Consider the following 19,088-nt stretch of genomic DNA (forward strand, 5'->3'; position numbering starts at 1 on the left):
CTTGGCTTGCCAGTCTGTTAAATTAATAACTCTGTCTGGGGATCCATTTTCATGTTGTTAAAGAAAAGCTTTAGCATGATGGGCAGAAATAAAATTATTCCCAGGACAAAAAGGGCTAGGATGATCAAGCTATATATGCCATTCTTGAAGCTTGACCAAAATGAAAATATTGACCTCAGGCCATGGATAATTTTATCAGCAGTATCTGATTACTTTTGTTATATTTAGTTACAGAATATTTATATCTGGATAAATACAATTAACACTACTTAAACCTTTAAGAAAAGAAAAGGAAGACATTGGCTTTTTAAGACCTGACTTCAAATACATTAACACTTAGGTAGGACATTTGTGTCACATTATTGAAGAAAAATATATTTATACACCTATGTTTATTATTCACCATACTGAATAGCAAGAATGGTATCTTTAATTATTAGTCTTGAAATACCCTTTACTGTTTTGCCATAAAGATGTGCCTATGTTATCTGTACCTGATTTAGGTATAGAAAAAAAAAAAAAAAAAGAAGTTCCAAATGAATTTTAAGATTGTGGAAAAAGACAATTCTTTCATAGACAGTGGCTTATGCCATAGCTAAAGACTAGAATGACTTGGGGTCTACTATGTGATTCTAATTGATTCTTATACACAGCTCATAGTTGTTTCCCACAATAAAAACACTTTTCTGTAATTGTTTGTCATTAAGTTCATGTGAATCAAACATGTGACTCATGAGGTTTTGGGAAGCAGATGGTTATGAGGAATGAAGTACAGAGAAAATTCATGACTGTTTGTTGTGAGAGATGTCATAATTCAGTAACAGTAATCTCTATCACTTCAGAATCAATTTCTGTGTGTCTGGGAAAATATAAGCCTTACTGTACCATTGCCTGAGGTCATTCATTGCTCAAAAGCTTTTCATCTTTGTTGAGGTTTAATATTGGGTCTCCCTGATGCTAAGTAGCACTGAAACCTATAGATGTATTTAAATACAGTTTTGTCTTCAGCAGCCTCCAATAGGTTCTAAAGTATACTATTATAATCACATTAAGTATTTTTCAAAATATAAATACTAGATAATTAAGTAAAAATAAAATACGGTACAGAAGTTCCAGTTAGAAACAGAAATAAATTCTAAACTATGCTAATTCCAAACTAGAAAAAAATGTATAAACTCTCAAATCCTACAGAAGTATCCAGCGTGTATGACTTCAAGACAGATAATTTTTTATTTATGAGAAATAGTTTTAAACTGATCATTAGTTCTCAGTTACTTTCTATAAAAGCGCTTGCAACAAAAAAACCATATGACCTGGAATAAACTCAGAATAGACACTCACTGGAGCTCAGTCCCCAGCTGCTTTCAATCTGCTGCGGTAGAAATGACTATACGCAGTTCTGTCCTGTCAGTCAGCTCAAAGACAATCATAGTGAAAAATGACAGAAGGTAGTTTTGTGTGGTTTGATGGAAGCAAATCTGCTTTCTATCCTAATGAAATTTTGAAATAAATTGTAAGTTCCATCATTTCTAATTTTTTAGTTTTGAGAAAAGTCAGGCAGTGTAAGTTCTCCATTGTTTAATTGCTCACTTGAAAATTTAAATTTTGGACAGACTCCTAACTTCAAAACTAAACTTTGAAAAGCCAGCAACATTTTACAAAACAATGCCCAGTTAATCTATTTTTTTAAACTTCTCATGACATTATGACAAATCTTTGATAGATAGTAACCCCTATCAAAATAAATATTTCTTACTCATGATCACAAATAAACTTACCTATTAAGAAAGAGAAGTTATATTAATAAAATTACTATTTCATTTTCCAGGAGTAATGGTGAATGACTTTAATTTAGTACTTGGGAGGCAGGGGTAGGTGGATCTCTGGAGTTCAAGTCCAGCATGTTCTGCATAGTAAAGTTCTAGGCCAGCTGAGACTACATAGTGAGATCCTGTCTCAAAAAAAAAAAAAAAAAAAAAAAAAAAAAGTTTTAGTTCTGGGGCAAGGGATGAAGACTTGTTTTAAAGAATTCAAGAGTTGGGTTGCTCTGTCTCTCTTCTAACTGGAAACCAGAAAAATCTGTATTGATGTATGGTGCCTTCTGGTACCTCTTTGTTCAAGTAGAATACTAATGCTAAATTTGCAGTTTACATTTCTGCATCATCAGGGCACACTCATGCTTTCTGACAAAGCTTCCAGCTAAAGTACTCTGACAGGGTGAGTAAGGCCAGGGGGCTGAGTCCTGCTTGTACTCCAGCAAAACCAGCCAGATAATGGGTGTAAATCCAGTTAGAAATTTGTTATCATGTTCCTATTGGTCTCATTTATATGAGGCATATGTTATAAACATTGCAATATTGCTTACTTTAAATGTCCATTAAGAAAGCCAAGGACAGATTTTTGAAAATTTTTTCCACGATTTTCCTCTCCCTGATGTGCAAAATTTGTCAGTGACATATGTAAAAGCTGTGAAGAAATCGGTTTCTAAGGACAGTGAAATATTGATAAAAGCACAACATAATGAAAAATGCTGCAAAACAGTTAACACCAGGGAATAAAAAAATAACCAAACCAAAACAGCTAGCCACATGACTTATGTGTTAGCATGATACATTAAGCAAGTTATCTTATTTTGAATATTTATGGTTTGAAGTGCTTTTCTTAGTTCACCCTTCTTAGTGTTCATATGACTAATGTTCATTTTCCTCTCCTTACATGTGATAATTGGACAATGAAATATACTAAGCCTTTTAGAGCTAGTGATGGAGCTGTCATCATCATCATCAATACATCATCATCTATCTATATCATCTATTTATTTCTACTTGTCTGTTTATCTATCATCTATCTATCTACCTATCATCTATCTATCATCTATCTATCTATCTATCTATCTATCTATCTATCTATTTCTCTATCTGTCTATTATAAACCTCTGAGGATATTTATTAACATAAAGGATAACTAAGTACATGAATAATATATCAACCACTTCACCTAATGCATAGGTCCATTCTCATTTCACCAAAGAAAATCAGATTGTCTTTTCCCTTTTGCAATGAGAAAGATGAGGTATTTCTAGTGTATACAGTATGTTTTTCAGTATTTACTTCAGTTAATTTTTTTTAGTTTTTAGTTTCTTTCCCATCTCCCCTCATCCTCTTCAAGGGTGAAAATGTGCCCCCACCCAGCCACCCACTCTCACTTCCTCACCCTTGAATTCCCTCACACTGGGGCATCCAGCCTTCAGGACCAAGTACCTCCTCTCCCACCTATACCCAACAAGTCCCTCCTCCACTACATATACAACTGGATATGTCGTGGGTTTCTCCCTATGTGCTCCCAGGCTGGTGGTTTAGACCCTGGGAGCTCTGATTGGTTGGTATTGTTCCTCTTCCCATGGGGCTGCAAACCAGTCTTGAGTTTCTTAACTAGATATCAGAGAGCTAATTTATGAATGAGTGGTAAGCATGTAACTTCTTTACAGATTCCTTTAGTCTAGTACTCTTTTATGACAAAATTGTTGATATTTTAGTTTAAGATAATTGGTGAGTTTTTTGGACACATTTTAGTGATGATTATCAGAGCAAGCTCAAGCTCTGATAGATTTACAAGAGTCTGTCTCAGAAATGTAACATAAAGACAAAATATCAGCCACATTAAGAAAATAAAATATTTGTAGAGTTTATTAATGATACTTCTATAAATGAGTTTAATGTGTAGGTCAGAATTGGCTAACACGTTCAATTGTTTGATTTAGATCTTGTTGAAAAGTAGAATATATTTCCATTTGCAAAACCCTTTCTTCAATCTGTGACTGAACATCCTGCTATACTTAACTTTACTATTGGAGAGACTACATTACTGCAGAATTATTCCTTCAGTGGAGTATCAGTAAACATTAACTGAGAGCACTAACTATTATTCATCTCCCATAATGCCATTTTCTTTTTCTATTTTCCATGTAACTTCAGATATCTAGGAAAGAAAATGCATCTGTGCAAAAGAAACTTCTCATAAAGTAATCACAAGAAATAGGTTTTTGAAGAGCTTTAATTTAGATGGTATATGAAAATTAAGAAGGCACTTAAATGCTAACATTGGCTTTGATTTTGGGATCATAGTTGTTTAAAAGCTCAAATTAGGCATTTAAAATTTTTTATTTCTTATTTAGTTGCTTGGTTATTTAAGCATGTCAGTTAACTTCCCATATTTGGAGAAAAAAAGACAATAGAGAAAGCACACTGCATATGTATCATTTAATATATACTAATACAAACACACTTACTTTGCTCTAAATATTTTAATACATTGGGAATAATAGATATCAAGCTTCTAACTTGCTAATTGATACCTGTGAGCTCATGCCATGTGATCAGTGCCACCAATTCTTTTCTTTTTGTAAGTATTCTTTCATTCAGATTCTAATTCATACAACTAATAGATTCTACTTAGTATGTGTTAATAACTGAGTTAGAGAATAGAGATAATAAGATAATAGTGAAAATACCAAACTGACTCAGTTCTTCCCTGATGTTGTTTTAGTGATATGTACTGCTTTATGGTATTATTTTATGTTTAATATGTGTGCAACCATTATTAACTTTTGTAGCAAGCAACATATGTTAAAATCATCTGTAATTCTCAGAGCTATATGTCTCACTAAATTAATCTGAAACCAATCATAGGTATTTTATAGGTATATAAAGAGGAATACAAATTACAGTTCATTATTAGAAAGTGTATGACTTTGTCTTGCCTGAAATTACATGAAAAATGTCCAAAGTATTAGCATCTCAAAACATAAACTGAAAAGTTTCTGGTAAATGAATGGCAGTCAGTGACTATTACTATCATATTATAGTTTGGTAAATAACGGGATAGTGAGAGTGAAAAGTTGAAAATGCCAAGTTGAAACATTAGGCTAAAACCTGATACTTTCTGTTCCCCCTTCAAGTCCTCAAATACACAAATCAATAATGTTTTCGTATTATTTTCTATGCTAAGTACAAAACTGTATAATACATGGATTACTAAATTCCAATCATGGCTCTTGTTTTATTCTAGACAGGGTTTTTCTGTGTAGCTCTGGTGATCCTAGAACATACTCTGTAGACCAGGTTGTTCTCAAACTCAGAGTTCAGACTGCCTCTGCCTCCAGAGTGCTGAGATTAAAGGTATGCAGCACCATCTCTCAGCCTTATTTTATTTTTTTTTAAAGTTGTTGATCAAGAGAAACACCAGTCTTCCCGTCTTCATTGTTTATTTTTGTAGTGGGAGAGGAGGTGTCTCAACCAAAGGGAGTGATTCAGCACCATGGATAGAACACTCAAGACACTACAAGAGCTACCAAGAACCATTTCCTTATTTTAGAGTTAAGAAATAAACTTAGAAAACAAACAGGCAAACAAAAATAAAGAAAGTAACCAGAACAACAAACAAATGAACAACAACAAAAAGAAAAACACAGAAAACCACAAACACAAAACAAAACCCATTAAACACAAAGGAGCTGAATGAGTGAGGAGGTAGGGATAATCTGGGACACAGGGTGGGAAGAAGCCATGATCAGAATATATTGTGTGATAGAAATATTTTCAGTAATTAAACAAATAGCCTTTGGTGTGAGCTGTTTTGTAGATATATCAGTTTGGACTGGACTCCACAACTCTGCATTTTTGATTGATTATGTTCTTCTGTAATAGTCTCGAGTCTGTTGCAAAGAGTAGTTTCCTTAATGTTGGGTTGAGACTACAGTTATCTGTGGGTATAAGGACAAACGTTTAGAATGTAGTTAAGGATTGTGTCAGTTTAGTAAAGTGGCATTTGTGGGAACTCCACAAAGATCCAGGACTTTATTAGCTTTGCTAGGTTTTCCAACACCAGGAGTGTTTTTTGGTTTTTTTTTTTTTTCTTGTTGAGTGAGTTCTGAGTCCAATTAGAGAACTATTGGTTACTTCCAGGATATTTGTGTGATTATTGTACACTTTCTTCAGGTTACCATACCATGATGGTTGTTGTGGTTCATAAGCATCATAGATGTGCAGAACAGTTGGTTGTTTCCCTACTTTGGAAGCTTACCTGATGCTCTCTGGCACCACGAAATGTAGTTCAATTTCAGCTCAAGGGCCTCTGGGTCCTGATTCTGAATTTCATGGTTCCTATTGATAAAGACCAATAGGAAATTATCTTTCCTGCCCCAGAGAAGTGAGGACACCAAGAGCAATAACAATAGCTTATAATGTTTTGCAGGCTTTCTTGAACAATCCTGACCAACAATTCAAAAGAAAGCTTCTCATGCCTGGTACTGCGGTTTTTGTTATGTGTCTTTGGCTTTTAGAAGGAACATTGTTGGCCCAGATGAGAAAATTCATGGACCATTACAGAAGAGGAGTTGAAAAGATTGTAAAAGCCAGAGAATCAAGAGAGTTTGGTGTAAGTTTGTGTCTCTTAGGAATGTTAGAAGCTACACCTGTAAAGTCTCACTAATGTGACTGCCCAATTTTGAGCTGAATAAGGACAACATCAATAATCATGCTAATCTTCAACCTAACATGAAGAACTATAGGTAACTAAGGAAGGCGAAAAGCTCTTCCCAGGGAAGAGCACACTATTTGATTATCCAACAATGAATGATCAGTCTTAAAACATACATATAAATAAAGTGATACAGACTGAGCAGGTATTTATGTATTTAAGAGTATATACATATACACATATATGTATGTAACAACAACTAGTGAGAAAGGATGCAATGAATTTTAAAGAGAACAAGAAGGGGCACACAGGATTTCTGAGGCAGTGGGAAGAAAGGGAATGATAAATGATGTAATTATATTGTAATCTCAAAATATAAAAGAAATAATTACAAAAAAGAAATAACCTTAGAGTAGCCACCTTTCCTTTTAATATGCCAAGAACCAAATGAATACGGAAGGATGTTCATCTAGATGATGTAAAGTTTACAAGTCTACCCCTTGCTATCTTATGGAAACATAATGGCCCTTTCAAAAGCATGCATCATTTTAATAAATACATTAAAGTGTCATTAGGTTTAATAGCACCTACTCACTCAGACCATTATTCTGTACCTCTTAAAGTTAGTTTAATGTGTATTAATGGTATGAAATTGATGAAATTACAAATTGAGTTTCCCTGGGCACAAGTTAAACCAAGAAAGTAAGGAGAAGACTGGTTAATATTACCCTCTACCTGACTTTTCATTCATACTTCAAAATTATGTCATTTTGCCCCAGGGAAAGAAAATGCACTGTTAGTAGATTTAATCTAACGTGATTTTTATGGTTTTAACTCAAGAAACTGTCTTTGGTTGGGTCATCAAAAGTTCATCATTTTCTTTGGGGAATAAGATAGGATGTTCTTTTTGTGAGATTGTATTCATATTTTATATACTTACATTTTTTTTGAAAAATAGATAACTTATTATTGTCTTTTCTTTCCCTATTTCAGCTTAGAGGACCATTCAAGATGTTATTATTTTACATTATCTATTTCATTCTATTACCAATTGTTATGATCAATAACAATGTTTAGCTAGTTAAATATTTGAGCTAAACATTATGATAATGAAAGTTATTTCTTCTAATTGTGAATAATGGAAAAATCCAGAGTTTAGATTTTAGATTTTGAAACTTCATTTCAGAGTGTCAAGGAGATTAGAAATGAATTTTAACTATGTCTTGCAGAAATATTAAGAAACAAACAAAGTATTTCTTCATTTAAATTATATTTGAAGGATACAGAAGTAATTTAAAAGTAAAAACTGTAGAACAAAGCTTATAATTGAGAAGTAAGACTTAGACTGGATGCTATATGAAAGCACTTAGTTCATTTGATAGAAAAATAACGTGTCCAGGCTTTAGAGTGGCATCTTTTACCAATAGAACAGAATCATGGCACCACTGTAAACATCTAAAGAGCCCTGGAGAAGAGAAAAGACAACCCTCTGCACCCTCAAAAAAAAAAATCAATGTAGAAAGGAAACATCTAATTTTTCTGTTTCAAAAACTACAGAAGAAAAAGCCTTTTAGTAATATTCAAATAATTTACATATTTAATTTTCTTTATATTTTAATTTAAATATTTAAGTGCAGTATTTAAGTATTTTAAATATTTAAAAATTTACCTGACAATTTAAGCAGTGCATTTTGAACACACACACACACACACACACATATATATATATATATATGTATATATATATATATATATATATATACATATATATATATATATACATATATATATATATACATATATATATATTTAAAACATTGGTACTTAGAGATCTGCTTTTGTGCAAACGAATGTCTGGGCCATAAGTAACTCACTCTATTTTTACTCCTGTATCTACAGATGGAATGGGACTAGCACATTTGGAAGGTGGTCTAGGGCATAAGTCACAAAGCTTAGACACTTTTATTTAAGGCAGTCAATACATATTTGTTGCGTGAAATAAAAATCGAACCCTCTAACTTCCTGTCCTACTGCTGGGCACTCTCTGTTCTCGTGATGTCCTGCTGGGCTACTCTCAGCCCACCAACTCTCCAAGTGGTGCTGGAGCTCTCTTCGCTGCCATGCAACAACTGTCCACTCCGGGGTCAGCCGCACAGCACCCATTTACCGGTAGAAAGAAAACTCTAGAAGCTCATATTTAACAAGTCAGATTTATGTATCAATAAATTCTCAATTCACAAGATGCCTACACAGTAATTCCTGGTCTAATTGATAATGATACAAGCTGCCCAACTAGATTAGACAAGTTATCCCAATTATTCTAACTTTATAAGATATTCATAACTACCGGTGTTTATTTAAAACCACACTGGTCCTGAACCACCCTATCCTTCCATTTCCATGTTGGCTCCTCTCCTTCTCCTTCCTCCCTACCCCCCCCCCCCCCCCCCCCCCGCAAAGCCTAGCACTGCCTCCCTTTTCCCTGTCCAATCGCAGGCCTTCTGCTGCACTAATATCTAAATAAATTGAACAGGGAAATTCCTGACACACATATGAGCTGGTGGTCAGTGTGCCATCAGCAGAAAAACAGTAGACACTGTCTGTAGAAAAGCCTGGCCCTCATTAGAACGTGTCAGGCCTGATGAAGCTAGAAATTTGGATTTTTAAAAGCAAATTCTCTTGATTTTTTAAGATTTTTACTTCAACCTTTTATAAGTAAACGTCTTTCTGGTTTTTAAATGAAGTAAATACATTTGGGAAATGAAGCTGGGCCATAGACAGTCATTTTGGGACATGTGGGAAGTGTGTACTTCAGCAAGGCATCTGGAAAGATTCGCATGATACTATTTCTGAGACTTTCTGGCTGGGTGCAGTAGATATACTGTGATTTGTGTGAGTTCTGAGCTAATTTCGGTATAAAGATCCTGACTTTTTTCTATTGCTGCAAAGGGCTGCCCTAGCACAGAGCTCCACCCGTGACAACCAGGCTGTTTGCAAGACCTGTTAAAAATAGGAGTCAGTTGTGTGGCTTAGTATCAATGCTTTCTCCTGTTGTTGTGTGGAACTAGGTTGTTCTCTCTCATCACCCCCTGGAGCATGGAACATGCCTCAAGTCATGTGTTTTCTCCTAGTGTGCCAAGTGTACAACAGGAAGTACAGAGAAGATTTTATATGATTCCCAGATAACTCTTTAAAAGTTATGTATGCAGTTTTTACAATTATAACATATAAAACATATATTTTGTACATTTCAGTGCATAAAGTCTGAGAAAACAGTGTATTTAACTAATATTAAGTGTTTAAGTAGCTTATATTCATCAATCATGGAACTTATAAAGGACACCAGTAAAACTGACATTCTCAGAGTCCTGTCTTCCCTATGCAGAAAGCCTACAATGGAGACTTGTCTAGAATTGTTAAGAACTTAGTCTACAGGAGTGCTTTAAAATTACACTAGTATACTGTGGGGCTTCTTTCATTGGTTGTCAACCTTCAAAGTAGAGACTCCTTAAAAAGATAGATATTAAAATCCAACTTTGATTTATATTCCTGTTGTTTTTGTAAAGAGGGAAGCATCTGAGAGCATGATTTCTTCCTGTAGAAAATATGCCCCCTTCTATCAATTCTTCAAGGAGATGGCTGTGCATTCAGGTACCTGAGGCACAGAAAATACTCTGTTAAGATGAAAGGAAAATTATAGATTTGTAGAGAGAATATCTTGTTTCTATATGGATGTCTCACCTGTCAATAAAAAAAAAAAGCAAAACAAAACAAAAAACTATGGCCTAGGAAAGGGAAGAATAAAAGGTGGACTATCTGGGAGGCAGAAAGAATTCTGTGATAGTCATACTCAGGAGGTTCACCCAGGGAAGATGTGATAGGACAGACCTATGGTACCTGAGCACAGGCAGCCAGCCTTGTGGCAGAATGTGGATGAAAATAAATGCGTTTTATTAAATTATTTCTAGAGAGAGAAGAGCCTATCTATAATGGCCAGGGTATTTGTAAATATATTTTCAGTCTGAGCCTTATTTCTGGGAGCATGGGAATGAGAGGAAGAAAGAACAAATATATATAGACTCCGTACCTTAATATTAATACTCAGTACCTTCTATATAGACTCAGTACCTTAATATTTTTAATCAGAAAAAATACTACAAAACATCCAGGCTGCTAACTTAACACAGGAAGCATTTCTGAGATTATTTGCTGCCCATTTCCCCGAGATTAAGGAAGAATTCCCCAAACCACTGAGTAAACTGCTAAAATACTGTTGAATTACTCTATTCTGGTATCCTTCATATGAACTAATATCTAAGAATGTGTATTCTATAATACAACAAACAGCTTATATACAAAAGTTGGTCTTTAAAAGTACCAATAAAGAATGCAAATACTAGTTTATATAACAAATATTTTAAGTATGTAGCAAATGCCTGATACATATCTATATCTGAATCTCTATCTATCTATCTATCTATCTATCTATCTATCTATCTATCTATCTATCTATCTATCTATCATATTTGGAATTTGATGTGTTTTTAAATGACCTTAAAGGAAAAGACTTTTATTGTGAAAAATTATAATTTCATAGGAAGTAGAAAGGAAAGGGAGAGAGGTCCTATATATCCTTCGTCCAGTTTTTTTTCCAAGCAACTATATTGTATAGATCACATCATCAGGAAATTTCCATTATGTAATATGTCTAAAGATCTGACATTTTGTCATGTGTATAGGTTTGTCAAACCATCACAATCAGGATGCACAGGCATGTATCATCTCAGAGTTTACCCTCACACTATTCCTTTGGAGCCACACTTCTCTAACACTGTGGCTAACTAAGTCCAGCAAATCACTTGTACTTTGTAAAATCACTCACTTACAAAAATATACAGAAATTTCCGTGTCTGGACTTTAGGGCATGCTGGTTTGAAATTTGCCATTGGCTAAGTAGTCACACCCTTGTTGACTTTTTCGGTCAGCCTCAGTTGCTCATCTACAAAGTTAGTCTGGGAATTGTGATGTGTTTCAGCAGATAAAGTTGCTTGCCTCCAAGCCCACTAACCAGATAACCCTAAACCAATAAGGTAGAAAGAGAGAGCCAACTCCTAAGTTACCCTAGGAACTCTACATAGGCTTCAGGAGACACATGCACCCAAGTACACATGCATGTGCACACAAAAATAAATAAATAAATAAATAAATAAATAAATAAAATAGATAAATAAATAAATAAATAAATATGAAACTAGAATCTGATAGTTTTTAGAATGGCACATTTAATATATCTGGTTGTTTAGTTTTATTAAGGTGTTACCCTAAGGACTGTAACTATAAAGTCCACATCAAGATAATGACATACAACTTAAAATAGATTGAACAGTATGCTTTACATGGATTTTCATTTAAACAGTGCTATTTTCAAAGTAAGCGAAATATGCATGATAGTAATTATGCTGCTTTCAAAGAGACAAATGAACTATTCTCTCAAATGCCACATGGAGAAAGTTTGGCACAGAAAGCCTGCTTGATTTCTTTTGCTCCAGGGGTTTCCTTTGTGGGGTAGAAAAGACACCATTCCCCAAATATACCTGATGGAACACCAAGCTGGCATTCCTACAGCAGGTTCTAAAATGCAGATTCTGAACTGCACTGGGTTCAAGTTTGGCTTTTTTTTTTTTCTGGAAAAAGAAAAAAAACATTCAAGAGTTGAATTGCTATGCTCTGTGGTTATGAGGCAAGACACCTAGAAAGGACCCTGAGAATCAGCAGTAGAGTCTCTCACTTGGTTCCACTGCACCAGAGAAGATAAAAACACCAGGAAAGAAGAGTTCCCCCAAGTGCCTTCTTTATTTGAAGACGTAGGTGTCTCCCCTCACAACAATTTAAGGTTCCATATTTCTTCATTTGGTTGGTTCTACAATTCACTCCCAGTATATATTGTAAACTGTCGACACCACCCATTATGAGATGTTCGACCTCTTCAATAACATAGCAATGAAATCCAGATTAATCTTTTCACTTCGGATAATCTTTATGAAAAATCACCTAGGAAACACAAACATGAAGACTGCAGACTTGAGAACGATCCATCCCCAGAGGCCTTTTGGAGACAACCTCTTTACTGAACCTTCCCTTTCTGAAGGCGCCATTTCTAAGCATAAATTCTGAGAAACACCAGGCAAGGGTCAGGCAAAACTGATGGCCAACATGCTGGTCTAGCCAACCTGATAGTTGCAGATTCCAGTTAGAGCCTTTCAATAACCAATCAGACAGAGCCACTTTCGCCTTGGTGTCCCTCTCTGGAGAGCACCCCTGTGTTCAATTTTCCATGACCTCTTTGAGTTTGTCCAGTCCACGCTGGGTGCCTTCTTCAATGGAAGGGGAAGTTCTGGGGTCAGCAGTCCTCTCTGCCCTCACTGAACCCAAGGCATTGGTTGCAGTGCCTGCAGACATTGACACCAAAGCGTGCGTCTTACCGTTTTCTTTGCAGACCTTGTCCATTGCGCTGTCCAGACAGTGTCCCCAAATGCCCTAGAGGCTTGTGCTGGACTGGGCCGCCGACCGGCGACACGGCGGCGCGTGGCAACCGGTTTGTGCTGGGGCTGGAGGAGCCAGCCCTGGCCCGCTCCGCCCGCGCCAGCCGGGTTAGCACACGTGGTGCGGCAGCCGCCAGCGCGCTCCGGTCCCCTCCTCGGCCTCTTGGCTTCTGGAGCCAGCGCGGCGGCACTTGGGGCTTCGGAACACGTGGGGACAGGCGCTGGAGGCCGGAGACTCTGTACCGGTAGGTGAGGGTGCAAAGATGCTGGCGACCAGAGGATTGATTACCCCTAGGGTTTTGCTCTGGGGCTCACAAACCCAAGGTCAGGCTGCTGTCACCAGGGCCTGTGTGGCTCACAAGCTCCGGCTTGATATTCAGCTCCCGGCAGGGTGTCGCACTGCAGTGCCTCCGTTTCCCGCCAGTTGGGGGAGCCCCATCTAGGGCAGGAGAAGGGTTGTCTGTATTGCAGGGCTGCACCGAAGCCCTGGGGGCGGTTGTGGGCCTGAGTGAGGAGTACTCAGATTTCTGAGCTGGAGATCTAAAACCCTAGAAACCGCAGCATGGTCCTAAGGTGGCTTTTAAGACAGCCCGTCCTTGGAAAAATTCCCCTTACCATCAAAGGCTACTTGGGTTACATAAGGAGACAACACTCCCAACTGGGGACATTTATGGATCTGCAAGCCCTTTCTAAGTTCACCAATTACTTTGCCTACTTCCTCCAAGGAAGGTATCAGTCTAACTGTTCTGATTTCTGATCTGGAGGCATACATGGCCATTGACTTTCTGCCTACTAGGAGATAATAGGATTAAAAACAACAGTAACAAATTCCTTAACAGCTAGTGAAATGGAGAGAGAATTTGTGCTGGTTTTAGAAGAAGCTGAAAAGCCCCAAGAGGCTGGAGAGAAATCGTGTGTTAATTTGTTAGCGCAAATACAAAACTAAGCATTAACTTCTCTACCTGCTCTTCTGGAAAGGTAAGATTCTGAAGAGGCCAGGAGAAGGATGTTTGCTTTCATCAAAAAATGTAGTTCCAGGTAGCTCAGCAAAACCCATCCAAGTCGTCTAGAACTATTGAGAACTAGTGTGGTCACTCTTCCTTCCACAAACTAAGGGGTGCAAGGGCATCCACCGTAGCTGGCTAAATACTTCCAGGTGAATTTATTTCTGAATTTACACTTACTCTGTATTTGTGTCCCGGCAGGACACATTCTACAAGAAAGGCTGTTTTGTGTCCTATCTCATCCCCCTACTTCTCTGGATGACATCATTTTCCCTATTGTTCTGTCCACAGATAATTTTAAATAAACCCTTCCCTTCCTGCTTCCCTGCCGCGTCCTGCCTCCCTCCCTCCATCTATCTCTATCCCTTTACATCTTGACATTAATAGATGCACCTTGCCCCACCCACCCCACCCACTTCTGTTGAGGTTCCGACCTTTGAATTTAATGTTTTACTGGGTTTTAATAGATGGATGCAAATTCCCACTATGGCTTTTGGTTAAAATTCCTGGGTTTTCTGTATTTTCTTCATTAGCTTGGTTTAAGTTCTCTTGGAACTGTGCCCTTGGAATTTGGTTCCCTCTGTCTACATCCTAGGCTTTCAGAGTGTCTGCGTCAGATATTATGTTCCTTTATCTGGATGGGAGTCTTTTAAAGATCACGGTGGAGCTAGAAGAGAAGTACAATAGAAATTCAGGTGATTCGTTTTAAACCAACCAGCTTGGCCCTTACAACATAGATTCTATCTGTTTGGAAGGAAACATCACCATATTCTTATACAGAAAATTGAGATGTTGAAAACACAGAATGTGGTATGTTGGGTGTGAGAGTTGGGGTGCAAGATGCAGTGTGAAGGAGTGGGAACAAGCACATGTGTGCATGAGCAGCTCCAGACTAGACCACCCTGACTAGAGATGGAGGTAAGAAGAAAAATCGTGGTCGGGATGCTTTTCAGCAGAGTGGGCACAGGACTGATTATACTGTGGAACCAGGATGGATTGACTCTTCCCAACAGGAGTTTCGTTCCTCTTTTCTTGGCAGCATAGTGCATAGGTGTAAAAAGATCTTTTGAAATTGAGGACATAGCAAATACTTATTGCTTAACTTGAAGCTAAAATCTTTATTTTTATTTAACTTTAATTTTTGAGCATTTCACATGAGTACAGTAACTGACCACTCCTGTCCTTTTTCTCTCTTCCAAATTCATGATCTCTTTATTATTATTATTATTGCATGTATATGTGTATGTATTCACTCATATACACATACACACACATATATTTATATATATACATATATACTATATATACATATATACGCACATATATACACACACATATATACAGCCTACTAAGTTAATTTACTGTTGCTTACATGTATATATGTCTAGGGTTGACCACTTGAGATTGGAGAATCTACATAGAAGGTCATCTATGGGGGAAACTGATTCTCCTTTCATCAGCTATTGAATTTTTGTAGCAGTCCATCTAGGGGTAGACCATGTGGAATTCTTCTTGTCTGTACAAAGATGCTAATTGGTAGTTAAACTTTTAAAATTATTCTATGTTCCTACTCTTTCCAGCAGATTTCTGGAGGCAGTCATTTATTCAACATAATACATAAGTAGGAGAAGCAGTCAGTGCTCTTGTAGTGAGAAGGGGGTAGTTTGGTCTCATGGGTCTTTTCAGGACTCATTGCTGTGATAAAATACCCAAGAAGAAAACTCAGAGGAGGGAGGATGTATTTGGGCTCACATTTTGAAAAGATATTAGCATAACAGAGAGCACACATTGGTAGGAATGCAAGGTGGCTGGTGACATTGTGATTGCAGCTAGCAAGCAGACATGAGCACTTGTTATCAGATTGCATTCTCTTTTTTATTAGTCTTTGCATCCCAGCCCACGAAAAGGTACTGTTCATATTCAGGGTGAGTCTCTCCTTAGTTAAATGTTTCTGGAAACTGCCTCATGGACCAGTCCAGATGTCTGTTTCCTAGATGATTCCAAGTCCATTCAAACTGACTCTGAAATTTAGCCATCATAGCGCTTAAATTGGTAGAAGCTCTCAAAAAGGTGCTCTCATAAAGGTTAGCGTCTTATGAAACCCTCATGAGGATTGAAAATGGTCTCAGAATTCCTTAAGCCACATATGTAGCAATTAATATTAGTTAAAATAACATTTTGGACAGTTTCTGGTACACACCATGATTATAAAACCTTCAAGTACTAGATAATATGCTTTATACATAATAGATTTGTTAATTTCTCTGAGTTTGTAGATCATCACTTGCGAGGTAGAAATGATATGATGTCCTGGCAGTTTTGGCAGAATGTCAAGGGAGGCAACAGAAATAAAAGGGCTCTGTGAACTAGGACTGCACATATATTATCAGACAAAACAGTAAAAGGAAGCTGAGTAGACATCACACAGTGGATTGAGTAGAAAAGGAATATCCTATAATTTAAGTCAGCTCTGCATGTACACACAGTTGTAGATTTTTTTTTTTTTGCATGGACAGGGAATTTATGTTGTTCAATTTGTCTCATTTTATATGTGAAGAAACATATATCCATAAATGGTCTTCAGTGATATTTCCACACCTAAGAATATTGTTGAAAATTTTATAATATAATAGGTTGTTCTTCCAATAAAAAAAAAAAAAAAGAGGCCACAGATTTGAAGAAAGACTGGGGAAAGGTATTTGGGAAGGTTTGGAGGAACAACAAGGAAGAGAGATGTATTGTAATTAAATTATAATATCAAAAATTTTCTCATAAAGGTGATGTTATGGAAAGTGACAGAGTCAGTGTTTGTTGAGTAACTATTATATGATAGCTCATTGCTGGAAACACAGCAAAGCACAAAACAATTATGATTCCTGTCTTCTAAAATCTGAAACCCTAATGGAAAGAGCAAACAGTCATCTTAGCCAGTAAGTATCTTAAAGTTCTTAGAATTGGAGATGTAGTCATGAGCTCGGAAGCTAACAGGGATAAGACATGAAAGTATTTCAGTCTGGTTAGATGTCAAGCTGACAGGATTTACAGGTGGTTTGCATCAGAAGTCTATGGGGAGAAAGAGTCAAGAATGTCAGACTATTTGGCCTGAACAATTGAACGATTAAGTAACCAGCTTCCTTAGATAAGACCAGATTGTAGTGATGGCTGGGATGGGCTTAGGAGAAATGACTAGTTTTTCTTTGTTTATATAATATTCAAATAATAATCAAGCCCAGCAAAGAAATTTTGAGCTGGAATCTGGTGCACAGAGGAGACTCAGCCAGATTGAGAATCAATACTTGAGGACTGTATAAAATTCCATTATTGATTGTTGGTTCTGCCGTGTAATTGTAACAGTTTCCTCTGTGGGTACAGACAGTGCAGAAGTTTTATGTAAAGGAGAAACAGACTTTCATCAAATTGGAATTAATGTCTTTAATAATTTTGTGTAGGGCGTGACAAGCTAGTAATGCACTAAGATGACAGAAGAGGGAGAAAACAGCACAGTGGCAAGTTTCTACATTATGGACATTGTGATGCCCGAGTGCTCTGACACTTTAGGTCATAGGTTGTGCTGAGGACATTATTTTACAGGTTAACCATAGTTATAAGAGTTATTCAGAAAGTGTTGTATTCTGTTAGAGCACTGGTGCCCTTTTCAGTGTGCTTAAGACTTAGATGTAAATGCCACTACAGGTGATACAGATGCTAAAAACTATGTGAGACCCAGGCAAGGACCTGCCTGGCTTTGAGTTTCTAAAAGTAAACTGTGGTAAATGAGGCTTACCAAGTGCCATGGCATGGCCTCAAAATGTTCAAATTTAAAGTTTAAAACTTTTAGTTTTTCAAGACAATTTTTTCAAGACATATCTCTATGTAGCCCTGGCTGTCATGCTGTCTTTATACTGACAGAGATCCACCTGCTTCTGCCTCCCCCATGCCACCACTGCCTGACAGCGTATTTAGAAATGTAACACACTTCTCCTGTGACTAATTGATACTCAATTTCTGGAGAGACAAATAATTGAAAAACTTAAAAAAATGTTTGGGAGTTCTTACCATTAGACATTTCTTGTGTGTCCGTCTCTCCTACCTTGCACAGTGCCTGGCACAGAAAGTGACGGTTATGTCTGTGTCACGTTACCTATTTGACACCTTAATGCAGCAAATCCTTGTATTATGCTTTTCCAATTATATAGCAGTATTCAGACAATTCAACCCTAGAAACCGCAGCATGGTCCTAAGGTGGCTTTTAAGACAGCCCGTCCTTGGAAAAATTCCCCTTACCATCAAAGGCTACTTGGGTTACATAAGGAGACAACACTCCCAACTGGGGACATTTATGGATCTGCAAGCCCTTTCTAAGTTCACCAATTACTTTGCCTACTTCCTCCAAGGAAGGTATCAGTCTAACTGTTCTGATTTCTGATCTGGAGGCATACATGGCCATTGACTTTCTGCCTACTAGGAGATAATAGGATTAAAAACAACAGTAACAAATTCCTTAACAGCTAGTGAAATGGAGAGAGAATTTGTGCTGGTTTTAGAAGAAGCTGAAAAGCCCCAAGAGGCTGGAGAGAAATCGTGTGTTAATTTGTTAGCGCAAATACAAAACTAAGCATTAACTTCTCTACCTGCTCTTCTGGAAAGGTAAGATTCTGAAGAGGCCAGGAGAAGGATGTTTGCTTTCATCAAAAAATGTAGTTCCAGGTAGCTCAGCAAAACCCATCCAAGTCGTCTAGAACTATTGAGAACTAGTGTGGTCACTCTTCCTTCCACAAACTAAGGGGTGCAAGGGCATCCACCGTAGCTGGCTAAATACTTCCAGGTGAATTTATTTCTGAATTTACACTTACTCTGTATTTGTGTCCCGGCAGGACACATTCTACAAGAAAGGCTGTTTTGTGTCCTATCTCATCCCCCTACTTCTCTGGATGACATCATTTTCCCTATTGTTCTGTCCACAGATAATTTTAAATAAACCCTTCCCTTCCTGCTTCCCTGCCGCGTCCTGCCTCCCTCCCTCCATCTATCTCTATCCCTTTACATCTTGACATTAATAGATGCA

General features: G+C 37.1%; 2 protein-coding genes across 8 annotated transcripts in view; one reads left to right on the top strand and one right to left on the bottom strand.

The window, feature by feature from the left end:
* Sybu (syntabulin) overlaps positions 1-13,072 on the bottom strand; it is a 105,678-nt gene extending 92,606 nt beyond the window's left edge. For all 3 annotated transcript variants that reach the window (XM_076911344.1, XM_034516667.2, XM_076911343.1), the window contains exon 1: positions 12,960-13,072. The gene's annotated coding sequence lies outside the window, so the exon portion shown is untranslated. The remainder of the gene's footprint in view (positions 1-12,959) is intronic.
* The window catches only part of LOC117718776 (nonsense-mediated mRNA decay factor SMG5-like), a 121,381-nt gene that overhangs the window by 19,062 nt on the left and 83,231 nt on the right, over positions 1-19,088 (top strand). Inside the window, exon 1 of one of the 5 annotated variants that reach the window (XM_076911333.1) lies at positions 13,025-13,264. The exons of 1 other annotated variant lie outside the window; for it this stretch is intronic. The gene's annotated coding sequence lies outside the window, so the exon portion shown is untranslated. Of the gene's footprint in view, positions 1-13,024; positions 13,265-19,088 lie in introns of those variants that run through there. 3 more of the 5 variants (XM_076911336.1, XM_034516665.2, XM_076911331.1) reach the window with 3 other exon arrangements.

The sequence above is a fragment of the Arvicanthis niloticus genome, chromosome 13, assembly GCF_011762505.2.
Source record: "Arvicanthis niloticus isolate mArvNil1 chromosome 13, mArvNil1.pat.X, whole genome shotgun sequence".
Taxonomy (NCBI): Eukaryota; Metazoa; Chordata; class Mammalia; order Rodentia; family Muridae; genus Arvicanthis; species Arvicanthis niloticus.